The sequence below is a fragment of the Danio rerio genome, chromosome 10, assembly GCF_052040795.2.
Source record: "Danio rerio strain M-AB ecotype USA chromosome 10, GRCz13ab, whole genome shotgun sequence".
NCBI classification, from domain to species: Eukaryota; Metazoa; Chordata; class Actinopteri; order Cypriniformes; family Danionidae; genus Danio; species Danio rerio.
The window spans coordinates 46,306,236-46,330,346 of record NC_141030.1 but is presented as its reverse complement, the minus strand read 5'-3'; the positions used below and the strand labels follow the sequence as shown (position 1 = coordinate 46,330,346).

Genomic DNA, 24,111 nt, shown 5'->3' with positions numbered 1-24,111 from the left:
TGTGATACTGTAAAGACTATTAATTATTAATTAAAAGTAAATGGTGTGTTTACACACCCGATGTATGCTGCATATTGGTTTAAGGCTAATAAAATTAAAATGATTAAATGTATTCTCGATCGTGTTCAGTTCAAATTGCATAAATAAACAAGGCTATTTGAAAGGATTGGTTATTAAAGTCTTAAATTAATAATTAGGTATTTAGATTAAGTCAATCTACTAAACAAAACAATTGTTTTGGCCATTTTTAATTGAAAATCGGACGATATTTAAAGTTTGCGATCGATGTCAGTCTGACGTTTCAGACGTGATATTATTAGCCACGCCCCTCTTACATTAAGCCTAGAAGGGATACAGCTACGGATGCTCACATAAATAATGTATAATTTACGTAACACTGTACAACAATAATATATATATATATATATATATATATATATATATATATATATATATATATATATATATATATATATATATATAATTTTTTTTTACATTACTGTCAGGGGTAGGTTTAGGGTTTGGGTAGAAGTAGGCATTAATAAAATGCAATTTAATGGGCCATTTAATAAATAAAATGAACAATATTCTGTATAATTACTGTTTACATTATTGTGATGGTTGGGTGTAGGTTTCAGTTGGGGTAAACGTTAATAAAAATACAATTTCATGGGTAATTTAATAAATAATATAGATAATTCTCGTTAATTTCGTAAATTTGGGTAAGGTCTACATGGGATACAGCTGTGTATGCTCACTTTAATATAGCATCATTTATGTGACACTGTAAAACAATAATATATATTATTTACATTACTGTCAGGCTGTAGGGGTAGGTGTTAAATACAATTTAATGTGTAATTTTATAAAAAGAATGAATAATACTCTGTATACAGTTTTTACATTACTGTGATGGTTATAGGGTTGGACATTAATAAATACAATTTAATGAATAATTTAATAAATAATATGATTAGTACTCATTAACTTCCGTCCACGGCTGTTTCCCTTAGGAAAAACCGCTACTTTGCTAGAAGGGAATGATGCACAGAGAAAGCCCCGCCCCCTTCTCAGAGTTAGTACAGTGCATGCTAAATTAAAAGTCTCAGCCACTTTTGATTGGACGCACTTTTAAAGTAAATGGTCTTTTTTTATATATTCAATAAGCTACATATTGGTTTTAGGCTATATGGATAAATATAAAGTGATTAGTAATCTCGGTTCAGTTCAAAGTGCATTGTCTACAAATAAACGATTTGAAAGAATTGGTTATTAAAGTCTAAATTAAATAATTAAGTCTTTAGGTGAACAGTTAATACACTAAAAAACAATCGTTTGGGTAATTTTACTCGAAAATCAGACCATTTTTAGAGTGTCCGTTCTTCTCCGTTGACGTCAGTTTGACGTTTCAGCTGTGATACTCTTAGCCACGCCCCTCTTATCGTACTTCTGCGTGCTGTCTCTGTTGGTCTTCAAACACATGATTTTTTTTACAACACGTTTATAAACATAATAGTGTAACTAACTCATTTCTAATAACTACTTTTTGTCTTTCCCATGGTGACCAGTTAGTGATTCATATCTTACTAGTTATAGTTGTATTCAGATTAAAGTGTAATTTAAGAACTTAATTAGGTTATATTAACTAGGAAAGTTAGAATAATTAGTCAAGTTATTGTAAAACTGGTTTGTTGTGTAGACAATCAAAAATATACAGTAAATATTTCTTAAGAAGGCTAATAATACTGACCTTAAAATAGTTTTTCTTTTATTATTAAAAACAAGACAAACTATAAGAAATAAAATGTAAAACTCCAGAAGAATTATTTTTGTATTATAGGAAATACTGTAAAAATTTAAGGATTTAAACATTTAAAGTAATGTTTAAGTTCATCGGACCTGGTACCGGGTCTTTGACGTCACCGACTTTGGCTTTAAGATTTAAAGGGCTAGCATTGCACCAGACAGTGTAGAATCTACGTTTTATCCACATATGCATCACTTTGGTTTTTTTTCTACTGTACAAAAGTTATACACACTTAAATACACAGTATTTTGGATACCCGAGCTGGGTATTTTAAATTTGTTCATTTTCATATTTTTCATATGGCACATGTACAAGTTATAGCTCAAATGAAAGCTCTTGCCGAGTTCTAGCATTCTTTTTACTGAATTATATTCATATGCCAAACAGTTGTTGAATGAATCTCGGTGTTTCCATGACGCAGAAGTGTAAACAATACATTTATGATCAATAAGCAGCCCCGGATAGCACAGACAGCTGTCATCTGTTACATTATGCTGTGCGCTTCAGGGCCATTCTCCTCTGTTTTTGAGGTGATGTGCATAAGTAATGCTTTTATATGTCTGACGTGGTCCAAACACAGTGAATTATGTTTGATCAAACAAAAGAATAGTGAAATATGAAACAATGATCGCTCCCTGTGGCTTGTACAGCACCTCTCATCAGTTGAAATACAATAACTTTTGCATAGATTATAATGGAGACATTTTTCCTTTTTCCTATGATTACAGACATGTGCAGGAACCACCATCACTAATTACAGCGCGCTAGACCACACAGAGCCCTTAAAGCTACACTTTCAAATTTGAGTTTATAAAAAAACAAATACAAAAAGGGCCTCTTTTTTTTAGGTGTTTATTATAACACAGACGACATATACAGAAATTTTTAACACTTTCAATAGTTTTTGATGAAAATTCAAAGGGTTTTCTTTAAAATGATACCAAATTTTTGCATTTGCACCTCTGCATGTGGATTTGGGAAGCTTTTAAATTTGGGTAGGCAAAATCCAGGCGGAAATCCCCAAATAGTAGTTTAACTGGTTAACAAACCAAGGGCAGGTTTGTTAAAGATCACTTGGGAAACATTAAATTAACAGGAGGACAAAAATATTGACTTCAACTGTATCTCTGGGTGAAGCAGTGGCGCAGTAGGTAGTGCTGTCGCCTCACAGCAAGAAGGTCGCTGGTTTGAGCCTCGGCTCAGTTGGCGTTTCTGTGTGGAGTTTGCTTGTTCTCTCTGCGTTCGCGTGGGTTTCCTCCAGGTGCTCCGGTTTCCCCCACAGTCCAAAGACATGCGTTACAGGTGAATTGGGTAGGCTAAATTGTCCGTAGTGTATGAGTGTGTGTGGATGTTTCCCAGAGATGGGTTGCAGAAGAAGGGCATCTGGATAAGTTGGTGGTTCATTCCGCTGTGGCGACCCCGGATTAATAAATGGACTAAGCCGAGAAGAAAATGAATGAATGAATGTATCTGTTAAAGTTTACCGGTGCAAAAATGTGCCTTGATGTACTTGAATGTTAAAAACGTGTTATCCTACTATAAAACAAAGTATTAATAAATTAACAAGGAAGACTATTTTGACTATTTAATTAGCTTGTCAATGAAGACTGAAGAGTGATTCATGAAAAAAGACTTAATAATTGTTTAAGTAGTTTTTGATGTATGTTAAAGTGTGTTAAAAGTACAAGTGGTCCCTGCCGGGCCCCCAAGTTACTCTAGTCACTGCTGGTGTTGGGTTCTGACATTAAACCGATTTTCATCTCCAAACAAAATGCACGTGCTCACGACATTAAGGTACAACATCAATCTGACGTGATGTCGACGTCCTGTGGCTGCTGGGCTCTCTTCGAAGTGCTGCTCCTTGACACAATTACGAGTAAAAAATTATTAATTCCTCATTTGAGCATGCCAGTGTGATTTAAGAACAAATGAAATCCGAGAAATCTCCACCGGTGTATCGACGAGAACTGGTAATCGCATCAATTTGTGCGAATAATGAGTTTTCAGGCCCTGGGAAAGGGATCACAGGGAGAAGATAATAAAAGGCAAGACTACGAGGGCAGAAACTGCCATTACGAATCACGCTCTTTCATCTCAGGAAGAACAGAGGGAGAAATCACAATGCTGCTGCTTCAGCCAGTGTTAGATTAGAGGTGTGCTGGGAGTTTGACTTACTTTTTGTGGCATTGCAGGTGATGGCTAGACCTTGACGTGTGAACCGAGAAATATTATACTCACTCCGCTGCCTCTTTGCCTGTGATTTACTGTGCAAGGCTCTATGCTATTTTTGGCGTATTCGTGATGTAAAGCAAAGCGCGTCTTACGCAAGAAACCTCGCAGGGGGGGAGACCAAATGTGATCTTTTACTTCTTATTTCTTGCTCTTTTTGATATATAAAATCCACGCTGTTGAAATGCAAATGACTGTGTTTCTCGACCACTTTCAGGAGCACTTCGGGAGCCAAAGACACTTTGAAGTGCAGAGCTCGAGGAAAGAAATGCTATTGTTTTTTTCTGTGAAGGATCTTCAAGGTGTTGTTTTCTTTTCTTCTTCAAGAGGAGAGACTCGCTTTAGTGAGGATTTCTCCGAGTAGGTTGTATTTCCTGTATAGACCCTGATCTGAAAAGCCAAGGAAATGCTATTGAATATACACTGTTATCCCTTGCTGTTGATTATGCGTTAAATAACTCTAAAATAGCCAGTGATCTGCTGTAATGAAAGGAAACAGTATTTTACTGTAACATAAGTAGGATTTGTATGTAGTGCAAAAAATAAAATTACTGTGACAATAAATGATTAATCACTATTTAACAATTACCAACCTAGGCTCATTCGGAAAACGTAGTCCCATGGACGTTTCTAGAAACCATGAATTATGTAGCCGGAGGTACGTATGGCTGCATTAAATTTTTTAAGCGAACGCTACGAGGCGTTATGATGCCGTTCCTTTTGGCGCTCACCAGGTGACCACTTACCTCCGTGTGGAGGGTTCCCGTCGCAACCAGTGTGTCCCGTTAGCTCGTCATGAAGTTTATGTATAAACTAATTTCGAGAGGATCACGTGCTTATGATTGCTAGCAGCTGGATCCGCATTATCAAATTCACTATGCTCCAATCAGATGACTCCTAAACTACTATAAATACCCTGGGTTTCATTCCACTGCTATCTTCGTTTTGCAGAGTCCCCCCTTCCACCCCTTCTCCTCCTTCTTCCTAGATGGGTGACATGGTGACCCAGTGCATAGCACTGTTGCCTCACAGCAAGAATGTCTCTGGTTCCTGGCTTTACCAAACCAGCAGACATTTCTGTGTGGAGTTTGCACTTTCTCCGCGTGCTCACGTGGGTTTCCCCCGGGTTCCCCGGTTTCCTCCCACCGTCCAAAAACATGCAAATTAAGTTAATTGACTAATCCAAATCGGCACCATAGACATGCTCCTAGTATGTAGTTATCTCCAAGAGCAATCACTTAAGGTTCATTGTTTACTACAGCACGGGAGTTCTCGAGATCTACCTGAGCTCAAACTCCCCTCCCACCTTGCAACGGGAGGGAACCCTGGGCTCGAGGATCTCATGAGCTCAGGGCTCTCTCCCGGGACAGCATGCCAAACAAGCTTTTATAATCAATCATCAAGTGTGAACTCTTGAAATGTACGTCGGCGGAATTGAGTCGCAAAAAGTCGCAGACCACAACGACCAGGTTCGAGTCCGGGAAAGATCGGTTCCAGAAATCAGGTAAGACAAAAACAGAATCCAAAAAATAAAATGAACAAGTGAATAACAGGGTTAGAATGGGGTAAAATCCGAAAACGTGGTAAAAATCAGACGAGGGCTTTTCTTTTTCTGGACGGCTTTTTTAAACCATTGGTTGGGTTTAGGAACGTAAGCGGGTGGACGGGTCAATCGATAAAATTGGTTGGGTTGAGGGAAGGAGGAGGGTGGGCCAGTCGATTTTCCGGTCGCCCAGTCAACCATTCAGCCAGTCAGACAGACGGTCGGTCGACAGCGGCCTCTGGTGGGTTTACGTGAGAATGGCACGAGTGCGAACGACACTCGCAAGAGACATTTGAGATACGAAAAAGCGCACACAGCGGCCTCTCGCGGATTCGCCAAAACTGCAAAAATACGTACCTCCCAAGCTATATTTCGTGGTCCCCAAAAACATGCACGGGACTTTGTTTTTTAGAATGAGCCTGGGTTAACAATTACTGTCCCATCTACTTTGCATTTTGTTGCTGTTTGTAGAGAAGTGTATTTACAGAGAAGTGTGTTTATTTAAGAGTATTAAGACAGAAAACAATGATTTAGGCATTAACAAACACATACTGTCTGTTTTATTCTAAACCATAGATTTACAGGGCATCCAGAAAGTATTGATAGCGCTTCACCTTTTCCACATTTGTTTATGTTACAGCCTTATTCCAAAATGGATTAAATTTATTTATTTCCTCAACATTCTACACACAATACCCCATAATGACAATGTGAATTATTTTTTTAATTGTTGCAAATTTGTGGAAAATAAAAAGCTGAAAAATCAGATGTACATCAGTTTTCACAGCCTTTGGCGTGAAGTTCTAAATTGAGCTCAGGTACATTCTGTTTCCACTGATCATTCTTGAGATGTTTCAGCAGCTTCATTGGAGTTCACCTGTGGTAAATTCAGCTGATTGGACATGATCTGAAAAGGCTACACCTGTCTATATAAGCTCCCAGGGTTGACAGTGCATGTCAAAGCACAAACCAAGCATGAAGACAAAGGAATTGTCTGTAGACCTCTGAGACAGGATTGTCTCAAGGCACAAGGCTGGGGAAGGTTACAGAAACATTTCTGCTGCTGTGAAAGCTCTAGTGAGCACAGTGGCCCCCATAAGTGAAAGATGTTTGAACCACCAGGAGTCTTCCTAGAGCTGGGCGGCCATCTAAGCTGAGTGATCGGGGGAGAAGGGCCTTCGTCAGGGAGGTGATCAATAACCTGATGGTCACTCTGTCTGAGCCAAGCGTTCTTCTGTTGAGAGAGAAGAACCTTACAGAAGGACAACCATCTGTGCAGCAATCCACCAATCAGACCTGTATGGTAGAGCGGCCAGACAGAAGACACTCCCAGACTGGAATTTGCCAAAAGGCATCTAAAGGACTCTCAGACCATAAGAAACTAAACTCTCTGCTCTGATGAGACTAAAATTTAACTCTTTGGAACAATTTTAGGCAGCGCTCATCAGCATCATGCTGTGGGGATGTTTTTCAGCAGCAGGAACTGGAAGACTAGTCAGGATAGAGGGAAAGATGAATGCAGCAATGTACAGAGACATCCTGAATGAAGACCTGCTTCAGAGTGCTCTTGACCTCAGACTGGAGCGACGCTTCATCTTCCAGCAGGACAATGACCCAAAGCACACCGCCAAAATATCAATAGAGTGGCTTCACAACAACTCGGTGAATGTCCATGAGTGGCCTAGTCAGAGCCCAGACCTAAATCCTATTGAACATCTCTGGAGAGATCTGAAAATGGCTGTACACCGTCGCTTCCCATCTAACCTGATAGAGCTTGAGAGGAACTGCAAAGAGGAATGGAAAAAAATTCCCAAAGACAGGTGTGCCAAGCTTGAGGCATCATATTCAAGAAGACTTGAGGCTGTAATCGCTGCCCAAGGTGCATCAACAAAGTATTGAGCAAAGCCTGTGAATACTGATGTCCATGTGATTTTTCAGTTTTTTTTTATTTTTAATGAATTTGCAACAATTTAAACAACTCTTTTTTCACATTGTCCTTATGGGATATTGTGTGTAGAATGTTGAGGGATGCACTGTTTTCATCAAGAAAATCACTGAAATAATTGTGTATCTGGATTTTGACTGGAAAGGAAACCTGTGATCAGCTCTGTTCATGTACAATTAACACTAACAGAAGGAATAACGAACGTAAAATAAGTTTCAAGTTGTGATAAAGTGAAGTGAGTGCCATGCTTCCGTATTTTCTTCAAGCTCAGCGCGTTTATCTGACACTTAAAAAACTGAAAGCATCCCAATTTGGAGTCTTAAGTGGTAAAAAGCTTAAAAAGAGGTCAACAGACTTAGGGAAATCCCTGGAAAATCTGTGCAGAAATGAGCTGGCTGAACCTCTGATGTCATCCAGCGTTCATTTCATCATTTTCACTAAAGGATAAAACCACTTCTGCATTCACAACCCCAGCCAAAAGAAACATATGCAGTAAAGAGTGTGGAATAAACCCAGATGGGTTTAAACGTTGGCTATATTTTCTTATGCTGCATGTGTAAAACGCAAGAGAAAAGCAAAGATGTAAGAAAAGCCTCTTGAAAAATGCATAAATGTGACATTTGCGGCTCTCTCAAGAGTCTTCTTCTGCTGAAAACACATTTTGGTGAGTGAACCGATCTGTGTGCTTTTTACGAGTGCCTTGACCATGCTCAGAATATTGTACTAAAACTCTAAAACAAAATGAGCTCTGTTAGCAAGTACAGAATGCATGATTTACTGCTGGTCACTTATTAATAAAGTCATCTGGAACGGCAAAGAAAGCGTGCTTGCAGGACTCCCAGAGTTCATCAAGACTCTTTGAGTTCATCTTCAATGCCGCCTCCTTCAACTTACCCCAGACATGCTCAATAATGTTCATGTCTGGTTACTGGGCTGGCCAATCCTGGAGCACCTTGACCTTCTTTGCTTTCAGGAGCTTTGATGGGGAGGCTGAAGTATGAGAAGGAGCGCTATCCTGCTGGAGAATTGTCCCTCTCCTGTGGTTTGTGATGTAATGGGCAGCACAAATGTCTTGATACCTCAGGCTGTTGATGTTGCAGATCTCTCGCACGCCTCCATACTGAATGTAACCCCAAACCATGATAATTCCTTCACCAAACTTGACTGATATCAATCTTGGCTCCATGCGCGTTCCAGTAGGTCTTCTGCAGTATTGGTGATGATCAGGATGCAGCTCAACAGATGACTCATCGGAAAAATCGACCACTTCTCCAAATGATCAACTAGAAGTCAAGTTATTATTTGTTGCTCCTACAACTGGCATCGACGACAAGACTTTTGTCAGGTAGTGTATTATACAGAGAAATGTACACAACTAGTGTATATACACAGGTAGTTTAATTATTCACAGGTAGTGTATGTACACAGGTAGAACATTATACATTGGAAAATGTACACAACTTTGACCCAACATTGAGTTTAAACAACACAACATACCATATGTAGTAGTCAGAAACCCAGTCACCACTCCAATCACTTTTATTGTCGTAAAAGTGATTGGAGTGGTGAGGGGTTTCTGACTACAATATATGGTATGTTTGTTGTTTTAACTCATTTTCCAATTTAAATGACACATTTAAACCCAATGGTTGGGTTTGTCCATATTTGACCCAGCCATGGTTTACAATAACCCATCATTTTTTAGCATATGTGTAAGCAGGTTTTGTCCTCTCTGCCTGCATTTTCTTATTTAATTCCACTTTTGGTGTGTTTATGATGTTTTTGTCAATACTGTTGGGGAGGAACCACGTTGTTGTGTTTACAAAAATATGGAAACTTCTCCATAGTGCAAAGAATCTCTAAGAGCCATAACAGAAAACTAGATATTAAAGTTTTGAGGACAAACTTTACGGTGACTCGAGAAAGCCTGTTGGAAGTTTGTTTAGGTTGAAAAAGTATAATAGCATGTTATTAACATGTTTCTAGCATAAATTAGCATGTTTCTAGCATGAATTAATATGTTGTTAGCATACCTCCAACTTGATTTAAGATGTTTTTAGCATGTTGTTATCATGAGTCTAGTATGAATCACATTTAACTAGCATGATTCTAGCATTTTGGCATGTTTCTAACATTGATTAGCATGCTGTTAGCATGATTTTCAACACAAATTAGCATGTTGCTAGCATGTTTCTAGCATGTATTAGCATGATTTCCCACATAAATTAGCATGTTGCTAGCATGCTTCCAGCATGCATTAGCATGTTGGTTCCATGATCTCAACATCAATTAGCATGTTTATTTAGGTTGAAAAAGTATCATAGTATGTTATTAACATGTGTCTAGCATAAATTAGCATGTTTCTAGCATAATTTAGCATGTTGCTAGGATGATTCCAATATTTGCATGTTATGTTTCCAGCATGAATTAGCATGTTGCTAGTATGGTTATAGCATGAATTAACATGTTGATAGCATGTTTCTAGCATGAATTAGCATGTTGGTAGCATGATTCCAATGTGAATTAGCATGTTGTTAGCATGTTTTACATAGATTAACATGTTACCATGATCCCAACATGAATTAGCATGTAGTTAGCATGATCCCAACGTGAATCAGTTCAATCATGTTTTTAGCATGAATTAACATGTTTATACCATGAATTATTATGTTGTTAGCATGATTCCTACATGAATTAGCATGTTGTTAGCTTGTTTTTAGCATCAATTAACATTTTGCTAGCATGTTTCTAACATGAATTAGCATGTCATTAGCATGTGTCTAGCATGAATTAACATGTTTTTAGCATGCTTATACCATGAATTATCCTGTTGTTAGCATGATTCCAACATGGATTTGAATGTTGTTAGCCTGTTTCTAGCGTCAATTAACATTTTGCTTGCATGTTTGTAACATGAATTAACATGTTGTTAGCATGATTCCAATGTGAATTAGCATGTTGTTAACATGGTACTAGTGTGAATTAGCATGTTTTTTTAGCATAAACATGGCCACAGCATCTCCATGTGGTACCTTAAGTATCTCTTTAGGTATTTGTAGTCATGATCTGCACTGACATTTCTCTGGAGTCTCCCTTTATGTCAGGTAGTATTGTATTGTGACCTGATGATAGATTTGGAGTGTCTCCCACATTTGCATAACAATCCTCTCATGGCGCTCTCACTCTTGCTCAACATTCACCTCAGCACTTGCACTACATTTGATCTGTAGAGAGTGTTTGTGTGAGGAAATCATGAACGCAGACCGATAACACTGGAGGACACTGGTATGTTTTGTATTGTGCTGTGTGGGAGTACATTAATATATGACTGCTGAGTTTTAAATTAAAGCTAATCAAAATTTTTAATTAGGCCTACCTCATCATTTACTCTGTCTAGTGTGCTTTCTTCAGGTTGGACACAAACAAAGAAAGAGAAAAAAAAGGTTGAAAAACCTCTAAACACTGGCTTTATTTGTTTTTCAAGTCAGGGGTTACATGTGCTTTCTTTAAAATATCTTCTTTTGTGTTCAACAAAATAAAGAGACACGTGAATATGGGACCACATTAGGATGAGCACATAGTGAGTACATTTTATTTTTGGGTGTACTGTCCCTTTAATGCTTGTAATGTAATTTTTTGTTGTTTAGTAAAAACTTTTTAAAAACGAATGACTTTTTAATGTTACTGAAAGGCTTGAGAAAATTAAATAAATATAATCTTTTAAATAAAAATAACCAAAAAAATTTATATAAGCAAGTCTTCCAGATGTCCAATAAAATTGAAGTAGGCGGAGTTTACTGTTCACGGAGACAGAAAGTTCCAGTGCTAACTTCAGTTAGCGGTTAACGGGCAGCGAGGTAAGTTTGTTGAACGTTTATTAAAGTCAATTAAACTGTATTTATATTGTTTATATTGTTTTATGATAAGTATAAATGTTTAATGACTGGCAGTAATATTCAGTGAGGCAAACTACTCGACTTTTTCCCACTCAAATATCGCTGTGTAAATATAGTAGGCCTACGTAAATTCATAGCTTTGTTTGATGTGACAAGACATGTTCTACGTAAAATCTAAGTTTAATATCTGATTTCTTTAAAAAAAAAAAAAAAAAAAACAGCGATCTTCACTGCCTGAAGTGGGTATCAGACCCAACAAGAAGCACTTTATTAAATTATATTTTGTCGTGCCATGTCTTTAAAATATTAAAATTAAATATAACGTTACTCCATTATTTTCAATGGAATTTCTGCGCTGGCCTGCAGCTTAATGGCGGCGCCTGCGTTTAAACGATCTTTCGTCTCTTTTTACGCTTTAACTAACAAATAGATGCTTAAGTCTATTTAACTAATTGTATTTTAACTACATTACAACATCGATGCTGTATAAGGAACTATGTGAAATTGAAAATAGTCACTTTAAGTTCATCATTGGGTGAAAAACACTAGCTGTGCATAAAGCCCAGCTTTAGCATCGTATTAAACAGAATTTATTTCACTTTCCCCTGAATTACAAAACATAATTTCATTGTGGACTTGACACCATTATAGAGAATTTTGGGGTATATGCACACAGACTTTTAATTTCAGCCAGCCTGCCTCAGCGCTTCCAGTGAACTGTCTTTCCACTATAAAATATTGGACAAAGCACGGCATTTACATTTCGCCCTGCCAGGTCTTTAAAATATGACGGTTTATTTTACCCTAGTATTTTCAATGGAGTTTCTGCTTTCGCCTGCTGATCTGAGCGGTTTCAAAGTATTTATTTTCGTCTTACTCTTGAACAACTAAATGAATGCTTACATTTATTTAACTGATTGTATTTTAAGTACAATACGATGCCGATGATGTAAAAGGAATCGTATGAAATTAAAAATAGTCACTAAGCTTTCACTGGAATTTTATCATTGGCTAAAAAACACTGTGCATATACACCCCATTTTTACACATCTATAATAAATGTAATTACTTTAAAACATAAAAAACATGATGGTATGTTTAAGTCTTTTATTATTTATAATATTTATTATTATTTAATAATATACAGTATTGATTTAATTAGAATCTAAACATGCATGTACGTTTAAGACACTTAAACTGAGTTTATATTACTGTTAACAACAGTTTGAAGTCAGTAAGATTTTATTTATTTAAAGAAATACAGCTATTTTGCAGCTAGGATGCATTAAATTTGATTAAAAGTGACACTAAATGCATTTATGTTCCAAAAGAGTTCTATTTCATATTAATCTAAGTACTTTAAAAACTTCAACGAAAGAGGATAGTTTCATTATTGTTTTTAAATTAATAGCAAAGTTAAATAGGAAATTGTGTAATAAATACCTTTGTAATAATATATTTTTTTAAATCTAAAATGTAAAAATATACATAAAAATAGAATAAGGACCAAATGCATGACTAAAATGTATAAAAAAAAAACAGTCATCAGCTACTTTATTACGTACACCTTACTAGTACAGGTTTGGACTCCCTTTTGCCTTCAGAACTGCCTTAATCCTTCATGACGTAGATTCATCAAGGTACTGGAAATATTCCTCAGAGATTTTGCTCCATATTGACATAATAGCATCACAGTTGCTGCAGATTTGTCGGCTGCACATCCATGATGTGAATCTCCAGTTCCACCACATCCCAACGGTGCTCTATTGGATTGAGCTCATGTGACTGTGGAGGCCATTTGAGTACAGTGAACTGATTGTCATGTTCAAGAAACCAGTCTGAGATGATTTGTATCAAATATACAAATATCCCACACACCATTACACCACCACCAGCCTGAACCGCTGATACAAGGCGCCGGGATGCATCCATACTTTCATGTTGTTGACGCGAAATTCTGACCCGACCATCTGAATGTGTCAGCAGAAATGGAGACTCATCAGAGCAGGCAACGTTTCTCCAATCTTCTATTGTCCAGTTTTGGTTAGTCTGTGTGAATTGTAGCCTCAGTTTCCTGTTCTTAGCTGACAGGAGCGGCACCCGGTGTGGTCTTCTGCTGCTGTAGCCCATCCGCCTCAAGGTTGGACGTGTTGTGTGTTCAGAGATGCTCTTCTGCAGATCTCGGTTGTAACGAGTGCTTATGTGAGTTGCTGTTGCCTTTCTATCAGCTGGAACCAGTCTGGCCATTCTCCTCTGACCTCCGGCATGAACAAGGCATTTGCGCCCACAGAACTGCTGCTAACTGGATATTTCCTCTTTTTCAGACCATTCTCTGTAAACCCTACAGTTGGTTGTGCGTGATAATCTCAATAGGTCAGCAGTTTCCAACAACCATGCCACATTCAAAGTCACCTAAATCCCCTTTCTTCCCCATTCTGATGCTCAGTTTAAACTGCAGCAGATCATCTTGACCATGTCTATATGCCTAAATGCACTGAGTTGCTGTCATGTGATTGGCTGATTAGAAATTTGCGTTAACGGGCAGTTGGACAGGTGTACCTAATAAAGTGGCCGGCGAGTGTGTATAGATTTAAGAAGTTGGAAAGGCACGGCATTTGTTGCATTATAAATAAATAAATGAATAAACATTAGGACACACTATAACAGACACTTATTTATTCTGACAGACTGTGTGCGTTTTCATTTCTGCTACATGCTTGATACAAGCTGCATAATTAATCAGAGATCTTTTTGCCCCTGCCACGCCTCTTCAGATGCACAGTTTACAAGTGTTTACCCTCGCATAAATGTCATCATTTTATTCATATACGAGTCAGCCTGTGTAAATTTCTACTCAAAAGCCTTCAAAGTCACACTTGTCACACTTTATTTCTGCGGGGGCTTTGTACACGCAAGCCCATTTTTCCGCCAGCCTGTAGATTGGCAGTCCTGTGGTGCTGGACACAGTATCATCTGAAAGGCAAATAAAAAAAAGATAGAGTTGCATTCCGGCTCAGAGCGAAAGGAAAGAGTGTAATAAAAGGAATAATGCTGGTGATCTAATCAAAGGCCAGATGGCAGGAGATGATGGAGGGTTTGTTGCCAGTGGAGTGGGAGGAGATCCAGCCCTGGCACTCGCCCCGCGTGTCACACCGACACAAAGACGACATCAGCAACCAACGCTGATGATGTCACATCTCTATTCAACTGCCTGCTTTATAGCCACACACTTCATATATGGACGCTTAAAGAGAAATAACAATTATATCATCATGTACACTGAAAAAATATCTGTATTTTGTGATTCACAAGCGTTTATTTACGGTTGCGAATTGCATTATGGGATGTTGATCTCTGCTCTGAGTTTTGATGTTGAAAATTCAACTCTACAGTTTAAGAAAGTGACTTTTATTGACATTTTAGTCGTTTGAAATAATATGTTTGAGAAATAGTATGTAAAAAAGTAAAAAATAAGTGTCTAAAATGTAGAAAATGTACTGGTGGTTTATTGCAAGGTTTTTGTAGCATAATATGCAACACCAACTCATACGATATATCACTGCAAACTATTAAACATGTCAATAGAAGTGCCTCTTTTTGTGCGTTTCAAGGTTAAAACTAGTTGGAAGAATGATTTAGATCTCGTAATGCAAATAAAAAACATAAAATAAAACATGAATCACAAAATATGTTAATTTACAAATAGTTTACAGTTTGTCATTATTTACAGTGTGCTTGCAAATTTAAAGTCTTACTGTCAACCAAAATTATCAGTAAGTTACTGTCAATTATACAGTAATTTATAGTCATTAATTTACAGTGTGCTTGTAAATTTACAGTCTTTCTGGCAACCAAAACCAGTAAGTTACTGTAAATTATACAGTAATTTGTAATTATTAGTTTACAGTGTGCTTAAAAATGTACAGTCCTACTGGCAACGAAAATTACTAGTATAAGTTGCTGTAAATTTTACAGTGATTTATAATTATTAGTTTACTGTGTGTTTGTAAAGTTTCAGTCTACTGGCAACCAACAATTACTAGTATAAGTTACTGTATATTTTACAGTAATTTATAATTATCAGTTTACAGTGTGCTTGTAAATTTACAGTCTTACTGGCAACCAAAACCAATAAGTTACTGTAAATTATACAGTAATTTGTAATTATTAGTTTACAGTGTGCTTGTAAGTTTACAGTCCTGGCAACCAAAATTACCAGCAAGTTACTGTAAATTATACAGTAATTTGTAATTATTAATTTACAGTGTGCTTGTAAGTTTACTGTCTACTGGTAACCAAAATTACCAGTATAAGTTACTGTAAATTTTACAGTATATTATAATTTATAAATTTACAGTGTGCTTGTAAATTTACAGTCTACTGGCAACCAAAATTACTAGTATAAGTTACTGTTAATTTTACGGTAATTTGTAATTATTAATTTACAGTGTACTTGTAAATTTACAGTCCTGGCAACCAAAATTACCAGTAAGTTACTGTAAATTTTACAGTAATTTGTAATTATTAGTTTACAGTGTGCTTGTAAATTTACAGTCCTACTGGCAACCAAAATTACTAGTATAAGTTACTGTAAATTTTACAGTAATTTATAATTATTAGTTAACTGTGTGTTTGTAAAGTTACAGTGTACTGGCAACCAACAGTTACTAGTATAAGTTACTGTATATTTTACAGTAATTTGTAATTATTAATTTACAATGTTCTTGTAAATTTACAATCCTATTGGCAACCAAAATTACCAGTAAGTTACTGTAAAATTTACAGTAATTTATAATTATCATTTACAGTGTGCTTGTAAATTTACAGTCTTACTGGCAACCAAAACCAGTAAGTTACTGTAAATTATACAGTAATTTGTAATTATTAGTTTACAGTGTGCTTGTAAATTCAATTCAAAATGACCAGTAGGTTACTGTCCGTTGTATTGTCAAATTTGATGGTGAACTGAATTTCGAACTGGTCTGCATTTTTACATAAAAACTGTTTTATTGAAACTTTATGCAACTCTGACTCATTCATTGCAGTATATTTAAAAATAAAAGCACTAGTTTCCCCAGATGTGGAAGTATATTACGTGTATGGAATCATAAATTGTCTGATAGTATTCTTCTCATGGATTTTTGTTTCAGAGAGACAAACACTAAAGGCTCTTTTATGTTCCACAGACGAAAGCAGATTTGGCATAAGGGTGAGTGAATGTTAACAGATTTGTTATCTTTATGATGAACTCCCTCTTTTATAAGTTAATTTCCATCTTAATTCCCTTATAATGTGATCATTCATGTAGAATTATTTTAACCTCCTCAAAGAAAAGGTCAGCAGAGAGCTCAAGTTTACTCCGATGGAACATTTAGTATTCAAATTAGCGGCAGGGAAATTGTCTATCTGTTGACCTTATCTGACAGTAAAGCTGAAATTATTAGGCTGACGTTTCTCTCAGCTCACTGAGCTCATGGTTATTTTTTAATTTTTTTTTTATCTTGAATGTTTCAATACTAACTTTTTTAGAAGTGCTTTAAAGGTTTGTGTCCTTTTGGGGGTTAGAAATGGCACATTTGGTCAACAAGTACAATTTTTAAAGCATTTTAATGTCTGTTTCTTAAATGCATTTGTGAGTAATTCAACTAAACTGACATTTGAATGTTTCACGAGCCAATAGAAACTGTGTCTATGGAAAAGTGGGTGGGAATGATGATTATAGATCAATCAGAGGCTGTTTTAAAGCAGGAGCAAGCTTCAATTGGATGGATGGTTGCTCACTTTGACAGCTTTTGATTGTGTTGTTCATCTATTTCTGGCTGTTTTGACTATTTGTTTGACCGCATTAATCTCAAAGGGAAATTTTCATGTCACAGAAGAGCTCTCCATACTAAAAGTAGATAAAATAACTTAATGTCAGTAATTTCATAGAATTATATACAAGTAAGATAAAATATAGGCCTATTTGTTTACATTCCTTGTATTTTTTTAAATTTGTATTTAACAGGGAACATGTGAAAAAACGAAATAGATTGAAGAAGAAATGTATTTTAAAAATAATCAGTCATATCAGCGCAGTGGGTAGCATGTTTCCCTCACAGCAAGACGGTCGCTGGTTCGAGCCTCGGCTGGGTCAGTTGGTGTTTCTGTGTGGAGTTTGCATGTTCTCCCCATGTTTACGTGGGTTTCCTCTCCAACAGGCCAAAGACATGTGGTATAAGTTAATTGAGTAGGCTAAATTTTCTGTAGTGTTTGTGTGTGAATGGGTGTGTATGGATGTTTCCCAGTGATGGGTTGCAGCTGGCAGGGCATCCGCTGTGTAAACATATGCTGGATAAGTTTCCGGTTCATTTCGCTGTGGCGACCACAGATTAATAAAGGGACTAAGCCAAAAATGAATGAATGAATGATTTTCTGAAATATTAGTTAAATTATTTTTTAAATAAACTGCTTTAATCCTTCATGGCGTAGATTCAACAAGGTACTGGAAATATTCCTTAGAGCCTGTAGATTTATTCCTTGCTCCATATTGACATGATAGCATCACATCGGCTGCATATCCATGATGCCAATCTCCTGTTCCACCACATGCCCAATGTGCTCTATTGGATTGAGCTCTGGTGACTGTGGAGGCCATTTGAGTACAGTGAACTCATTGTCATGTTCAAGAAACCAGTCTGAGATGACTAGCTCTTTATGACATGGTGTGTTATCCTGCTGGAAGTAGCCATCAGAAGATGGAGACACTGTGGTCATAAAGGGATGGACATGGTCAGCAATAATACTCAGGTAGGCTGTGGTGTTGACACGATGCTCAATTGGTACTAATGGGCAGGATGGATCCATGCTTTCATGTTGTTGACTCCAAATTCTGACTCTACCATCCGAATATGGCAGCAGAAATGGAGACTCATCAGACCAGGTGTAACGACGGGGAGTGACACACACAACAGAAGGTAGGATCCAAATGCAGGTTTAATTGTAGTCAGGCAAGCAGTGGTCAAAACAGGGGCAAACAGATGTATGAAGGCAATCCAGAGTCGAAGTCAAATTAACAGGCAGATGGTCACAGGCAGGCAGCAAACAGAATCAAATAAATAAACAATGCAAGGATCAAAACACGGCAAAGGCAGACAAAGAAAACGCGTTGAAATGTCACTAACAGTAAACAAGACTCGGCAATGTGAATGAGTGTGTGTGCTGCTTAAATACTGTGTGTAATCAGTCTTGAAGCAGGATCAGCTGTGGGAGTCTAATCAGTGGAGACTTTGAGCAGGTGTGTGTGTGTGGCATGACTGAATATGTAGTCCATTTATCAGCAGATTTGTAGTCCTAAGTGTGTGTTTGTGTGTGAGTGTTTACCAGCGACATCTGGTGGTTTGTTCGCTGGTGAACATGACACCAGGCAACGTTTTTCCAGTCTTCTATTGTCTAATTTTGGTCAGCCTGTGCGAATTAAAACCTCAGTTTCCTGTTCTTAGCTGACAGGAGTGACACCCAGTGTGGTCTATTGCTGCTGTAGCCCATCTGCCTCAAGGTTGGACGTGTTGTGCATTCGTCTTGACCATGTCTACATGCCTAAATGCATTGAGTTGCTGGCGTGTGATTGGCTGATTAGAAATTTGCGCTAACGAGCAGTTTGACAGGTGTACCTAATAAAGTGGCCGGTGAGTGTGTATTTCAAAATATAGCAAAAATGCCTGTTTACACATACTATTTTAAACAATTAGAATTACAGATGGGCATCCTTTAATTCAAATATATATTAGCCATTATTTTGTTTACACACCCTGAAGCCTCACTGGCCTGGATTCACATCATTTGATGTGATGATTGGCCCCGAAATGGCTTCCATTAAAAATAAACGCCACCAAACTTCTTTTCCAGCAGGATTTCCATTCAAATTTCAAGTTGTCCGATCAGTTTATATCACACACATCTTATCTGGCGTTTCTGGAATGGGCAATTATAGAGAATCTCCTGTCATAATGGCTTGACAGCGGGTGCCCGGGCTAAACTCGCCCTGCGGGTACAGAGGACTGCAGAGTCTTTCAGCGCTCTGCAATTCTCAGGGGTTTTATCGTTCTTTGAAAATCGCTCAGGTCTTTATCAGAAGTCCTCAGCAGGGCAGATGTGTCTGAATAGGCTCTCCCTAAGCCCAGATGCCCTCCGAGCAGGAGGCAGGCTGTGAGTCTGCATTTGATAATCCTCATTTTTGGAGCATCCCACTAGAAGGTGCTTTAATTCGAGATGATTCAACCAGGGTGCAAGTCAAGCACCAGTCAGTGCACTTGCTGGGCTGTCAAGACCTGGACGTGAATACAAAGAAGATGAAAAAAAACCAATGCACAGCGTGTAGGAATGCAACAAATATAAATTTTGTTGGTTCGATTATATAATTACAGTTGTCACGTCATTTATTTCAATACGCTACTAGTTTGTAGTAGGCATGAGATGTTAACCGGTTTACTTCAGTTAGGTAACTAGGCAGGTTAGGGTAATTATGCAAGGTATTGTATAGACCTTTTTCTTGGAACGCAAAATTACCCATTATGCTTTGCGTGTATGCAGGAAGAACTTCCGGTCGGCAGCTGATGCGTGTAAACAGTCACATTTGGACAGCTTTGAAACAATAGTTTTAATCTATTTTACCTGCTTTTATCCTCTTTGAACTAATACTGTTGTCCATCAGCAGCATCTCCTGGACTGATCATTTAAAGAAATGCGATCTAATAGGATGGGAAACAGCTGCTGTGAGGCGATTTCCCCTCGTTGTCAGACGGCATCTTCTGCAGTTTAAATGAAGCCTCGTCATCGCTAAAGTCAACATTTTCTCTTTATTTCAAATATATAACCAGCCCAAACAAATGTAGTTCACCAAAATGTTTGACACACACACGAAAATATAGGCTTGTGTCATTTCAAAATGACAGAAAAACACAAACCGTGGTAAAAACAACACACGAAATAAAACACAAACGGCTCGCGATTAGAATGAACAGCAAATCAGCCAGCAGAGGATCAATAACAGACTTTTATTGCTCATTTTTGTAAATTGCACGACTTTCATACCTGTTAAGTTTCATGCCAGTACTCTGGTTTTCTCTCTCTCTTTCTCTCTCTCTCTGCTCTGAGCTAACAGCTGACAGGCCGGGAACGCGCACACACACTATTTCTGACGGCAAACGTTTTTCTCGTATTTCTGACGCGCTTGAACCACATGTGACAGATTATAACGGCTTTAACAGAACCATTTCTAAGTTGTGTGTCACAAAAACACTCTGTTATCCATTAAAAACGTTATTGAAACCCATTTTCGGAGCGCAAATTACCAGTTGTACACGCTGTAAACGGAAGTTTTTCGCATTCTACCGGAAGACGCTGGTTGCTATGGCGCCCTCCATGCAGCAGCCATGAAAAAGGTCTATAGCAATGATTTGTTTGGTAGACTAATCAAAAAATAATATTGCTTAAAGGGGCTAATAATTTTGACATTTGACCTTAATTTTGACCTTCTAGCTGAAATAAAACAAATAAGACTTTCTCCAGAAGAAAAAAATATTATCAGACATACTGTGAAAATTCCCTTGCTCTGTTAAACATCATTTGGGAAATATTTAATAAAAGAAAGATAAATTCAAAGGGAGGCTAATAATTGTCACTTTAACTGTACACACTGAGAAGTAAAGGTACAAAAGCTGTCAGTGGGGCTGTACCTTTACAAAAAGTACATTTTTGTAACTTACAGGTGCACATTGGTACCTTAAATGAACATTTTTGTACCTGACAGGTATACTTTTGTACGTTTAAAGTACTTTACAGAACACAGTTGTACTTTTTAGGTATAAATATGCACCTTTATAGGGCGAAGCAGTGGTGCAGTAGGTAGTGCTGTTGCCTCACAGCAAGAAGGTCGGTGGGTTGCTGGTTCGAGCCCCGGCTCAGTTGGTGTTTCTGTGTGGAGTTTGCATGTTCTCCCTGCGTTCGCCTGGGTTTCCTCCAAGTGCTTCGGTTTCCCCCACAGTCCAAAGACATGCGGTACAGGTGAATTGGGTTGGCTAGGTTGTCCCTAGAGTGTGTGTATGTGTATGTGTGGATGTTTCCCAGAGATGGGTTGCGGCTGGAAGGACATCTGCATAAAAATGTGCTGGATAAGTTATCGCTTCATTCTGCTGTGGCGACCCCGGATTAATAAAGGGAATAAGCCGACAAGAAAATGAATGAATATATAGTATACTAATTAATTACACTAATAGTAGTATATTAATTCATTATACAAGAACATATTATCTATTCACCTTCATAATCATGTTTAACTTCTGTGTCTATCCTACTATATAATTAGTCATTTTAAAATCCGTTTTTTTATGCCAGTGGTCAGTCTCCTGGAGCAGGGGCTTATTGACCTCCTCTGTACACACTGCTCTCTGGTTTAGGAAAGGCCACACCAGCCATCTCAGTCCCCAGTGAAATGAGTTCTATCATCAGCCGGGGACATTGCAAAGACCTCAGCTAATGCCAGAAAACAGAGTTATGCTGATATTTCTTTTAAAAACATATAAATATTATTTTAAAAACAATATCCCAGCACATAGCAACACATCAATACATCAACCTCTTTTATGGCAGTGTTACACATTATCATCCTGAGGATAATGCTTCGTCAGATTGCGCTGCTCTTCTGAAGTAATCCACAACTTGGTCTTGATAGTGAGTCTCTTCCAGAAATAACAGCGACTCTTTGTTTACAAGTTTGTGGGGCGTTTGAGTAGTTACTGTCATGTAATCAGCATTTCACAGGATGGACTTTACCTTGTGTTCGTTTCATACAGATTTACAGGTTTTAAAGTGCATTTGGTTCATTTCAAATTACACATTTCAAGCTTTATGTGGATATATTTCTAAAGTCTGTGAAGCAAGTATTCGCTGAGATTCCAGTGCATTTGTTGACTACAAAACCTGGTCTGGTACGAGCTTCTCCCCGGGAAAAACATCAGTCTCTAGTCATTGCTGATTGGCTCTTGTACTTATAGGCGGGGCTTCATTCGCCATATTGACCGTTACACTTTTCCCCATTCAAAACTACGAGTGACACGTCTTGTGTAGTATATAGTCTTTGGTTTTGGTTTGTTAATATTAATGAGTCTTCTTGGGCTGCACAGTGGGTGGCACGTTCGCCTCAAAGCAAGAAGGTTGCTGGTTTGAGCCTCGGCTGGGTCAGTTTGCATGTTCTCCCCGTGTTGGCATGGGTTTTCTCCGGGTGCTCCGGCTTCCCCCACAAGTCCAAAGACGTGGTATAGTGAATGGGGTAAGCTAACGTGTCCGTAGTGTATAAGTGTGAATGAGTGTGTATGGATGTTTCCCAGTGATGGGTTGCAGCTGGAAGGGCATCTGCTGTGTAAAATATTTGCTGGGCGAGTTGGAGGTTCATTCCGCTGTGTCGACCTCAGATTAATAAAGAGACTAAGCCGAAGAGAAAATTATGAATGATAATGAGTCTTCTTTAATTTTCATTCATTCATTCATACGTTCATTTTCTTGTCGGCTTAGTTCCTTTATTAGTCCGGGGTCACCACAGCGGAATGAACCGCCAACTTATCCAGCAAGTTTTTACGCAGCGAATGCCCTTCCAGCCGCAACCCATCTCGGGGAAACATCCACACTCACATTCACACACACACACTACGAACAATTAAGCCTACCCAATTCACCTGTACCGCATGTCTTTGGACTGTGGGGAAAACCGGAGCACCCGGAGGAAACCCACACGAAGGCAGGGAGAACATGCAAACTCCACACAGAAACACCAACTGAGCCGAGGTTCGAACCAGCGACCTTCTTGCTGTGAGGCGACAGCACTACCTACTGCGCCACTGCCTCGCCTCTTTAATTTTCAATGTTATTTAATTTATTTTTTATTTTTTGAACAGCAAGTAAAAAAGAACAAATATTTTGCAAAAATGTGCAGCATTTAAGAAAAAAATGAAAGCACTCGTCACCATACTTTTGTTAAAAAATCGTGACTAAATCATGAATTGTGAGATTAGTATCATGAATCGAATTGTGAGTCAGGTGAATCGCTACATCCCTAATTAATTAGCTGACATTAGTAAATACACTAACTAACAATAACTAATAAAACCTCATTGTTAAGTGTGACTGAAAAAGAGCTTACTCATACTTAAAGAGCCCATATTATGGTTTTTTGAAAATTCCCCTCCATGTAGTGTGTAACACAGCTCTAATTGAAGTGAAGTATCCAGCTAAGGCTTAAATCTGTAAGTGTACAGTGTTTAAAACGGTTGATTCATCTATAAAAGAGTCGACTCATAGTGCTTCAAATGACTCGCCTTGATACCGAGTCATTAGGTGTTTCGCCATGACGTACGAACGAAACCAAGTTATTCACGTGCACGCGCAAACCCGGAAGATTTCAAACCTGAGGCCCCGCCCTCTGACGCAGTAACGCAGACACACACACACACCCACAAACACAAGGTCACACACACATGCCGGTCAATTGAAGCCACACTGCAGATGGATATTATCGAGCCTCTACCCAAAGATGAAACATCAGCATTATAACCAAGCAGTTGGAAACTTCTGGAAACTACATGCTACAAAGAATACTTCATCTGCGTTTGTTAAAGGAAGGATCAGTAAAGAGTAACTTACTGATGGACGTCAGGAT

General features: G+C 38.0%; 1 long non-coding RNA gene across 1 annotated transcript; it reads left to right on the top strand.

Moving 5' to 3' along the window:
* Positions 1–11,329: 11,329 nt before the first annotated feature.
* LOC141376474 (uncharacterized) lies at positions 11,330–23,355 on the top strand. The gene is made up of 5 exons (XR_015501621.1): positions 11,330–11,381; positions 16,571–19,935; positions 20,843–21,077; positions 21,494–22,657; positions 23,170–23,355. It is a non-coding gene; the product is annotated as an uncharacterized LOC141376474 (long non-coding RNA).
* Positions 23,356–24,111: the final 756 nt, after the last annotated feature.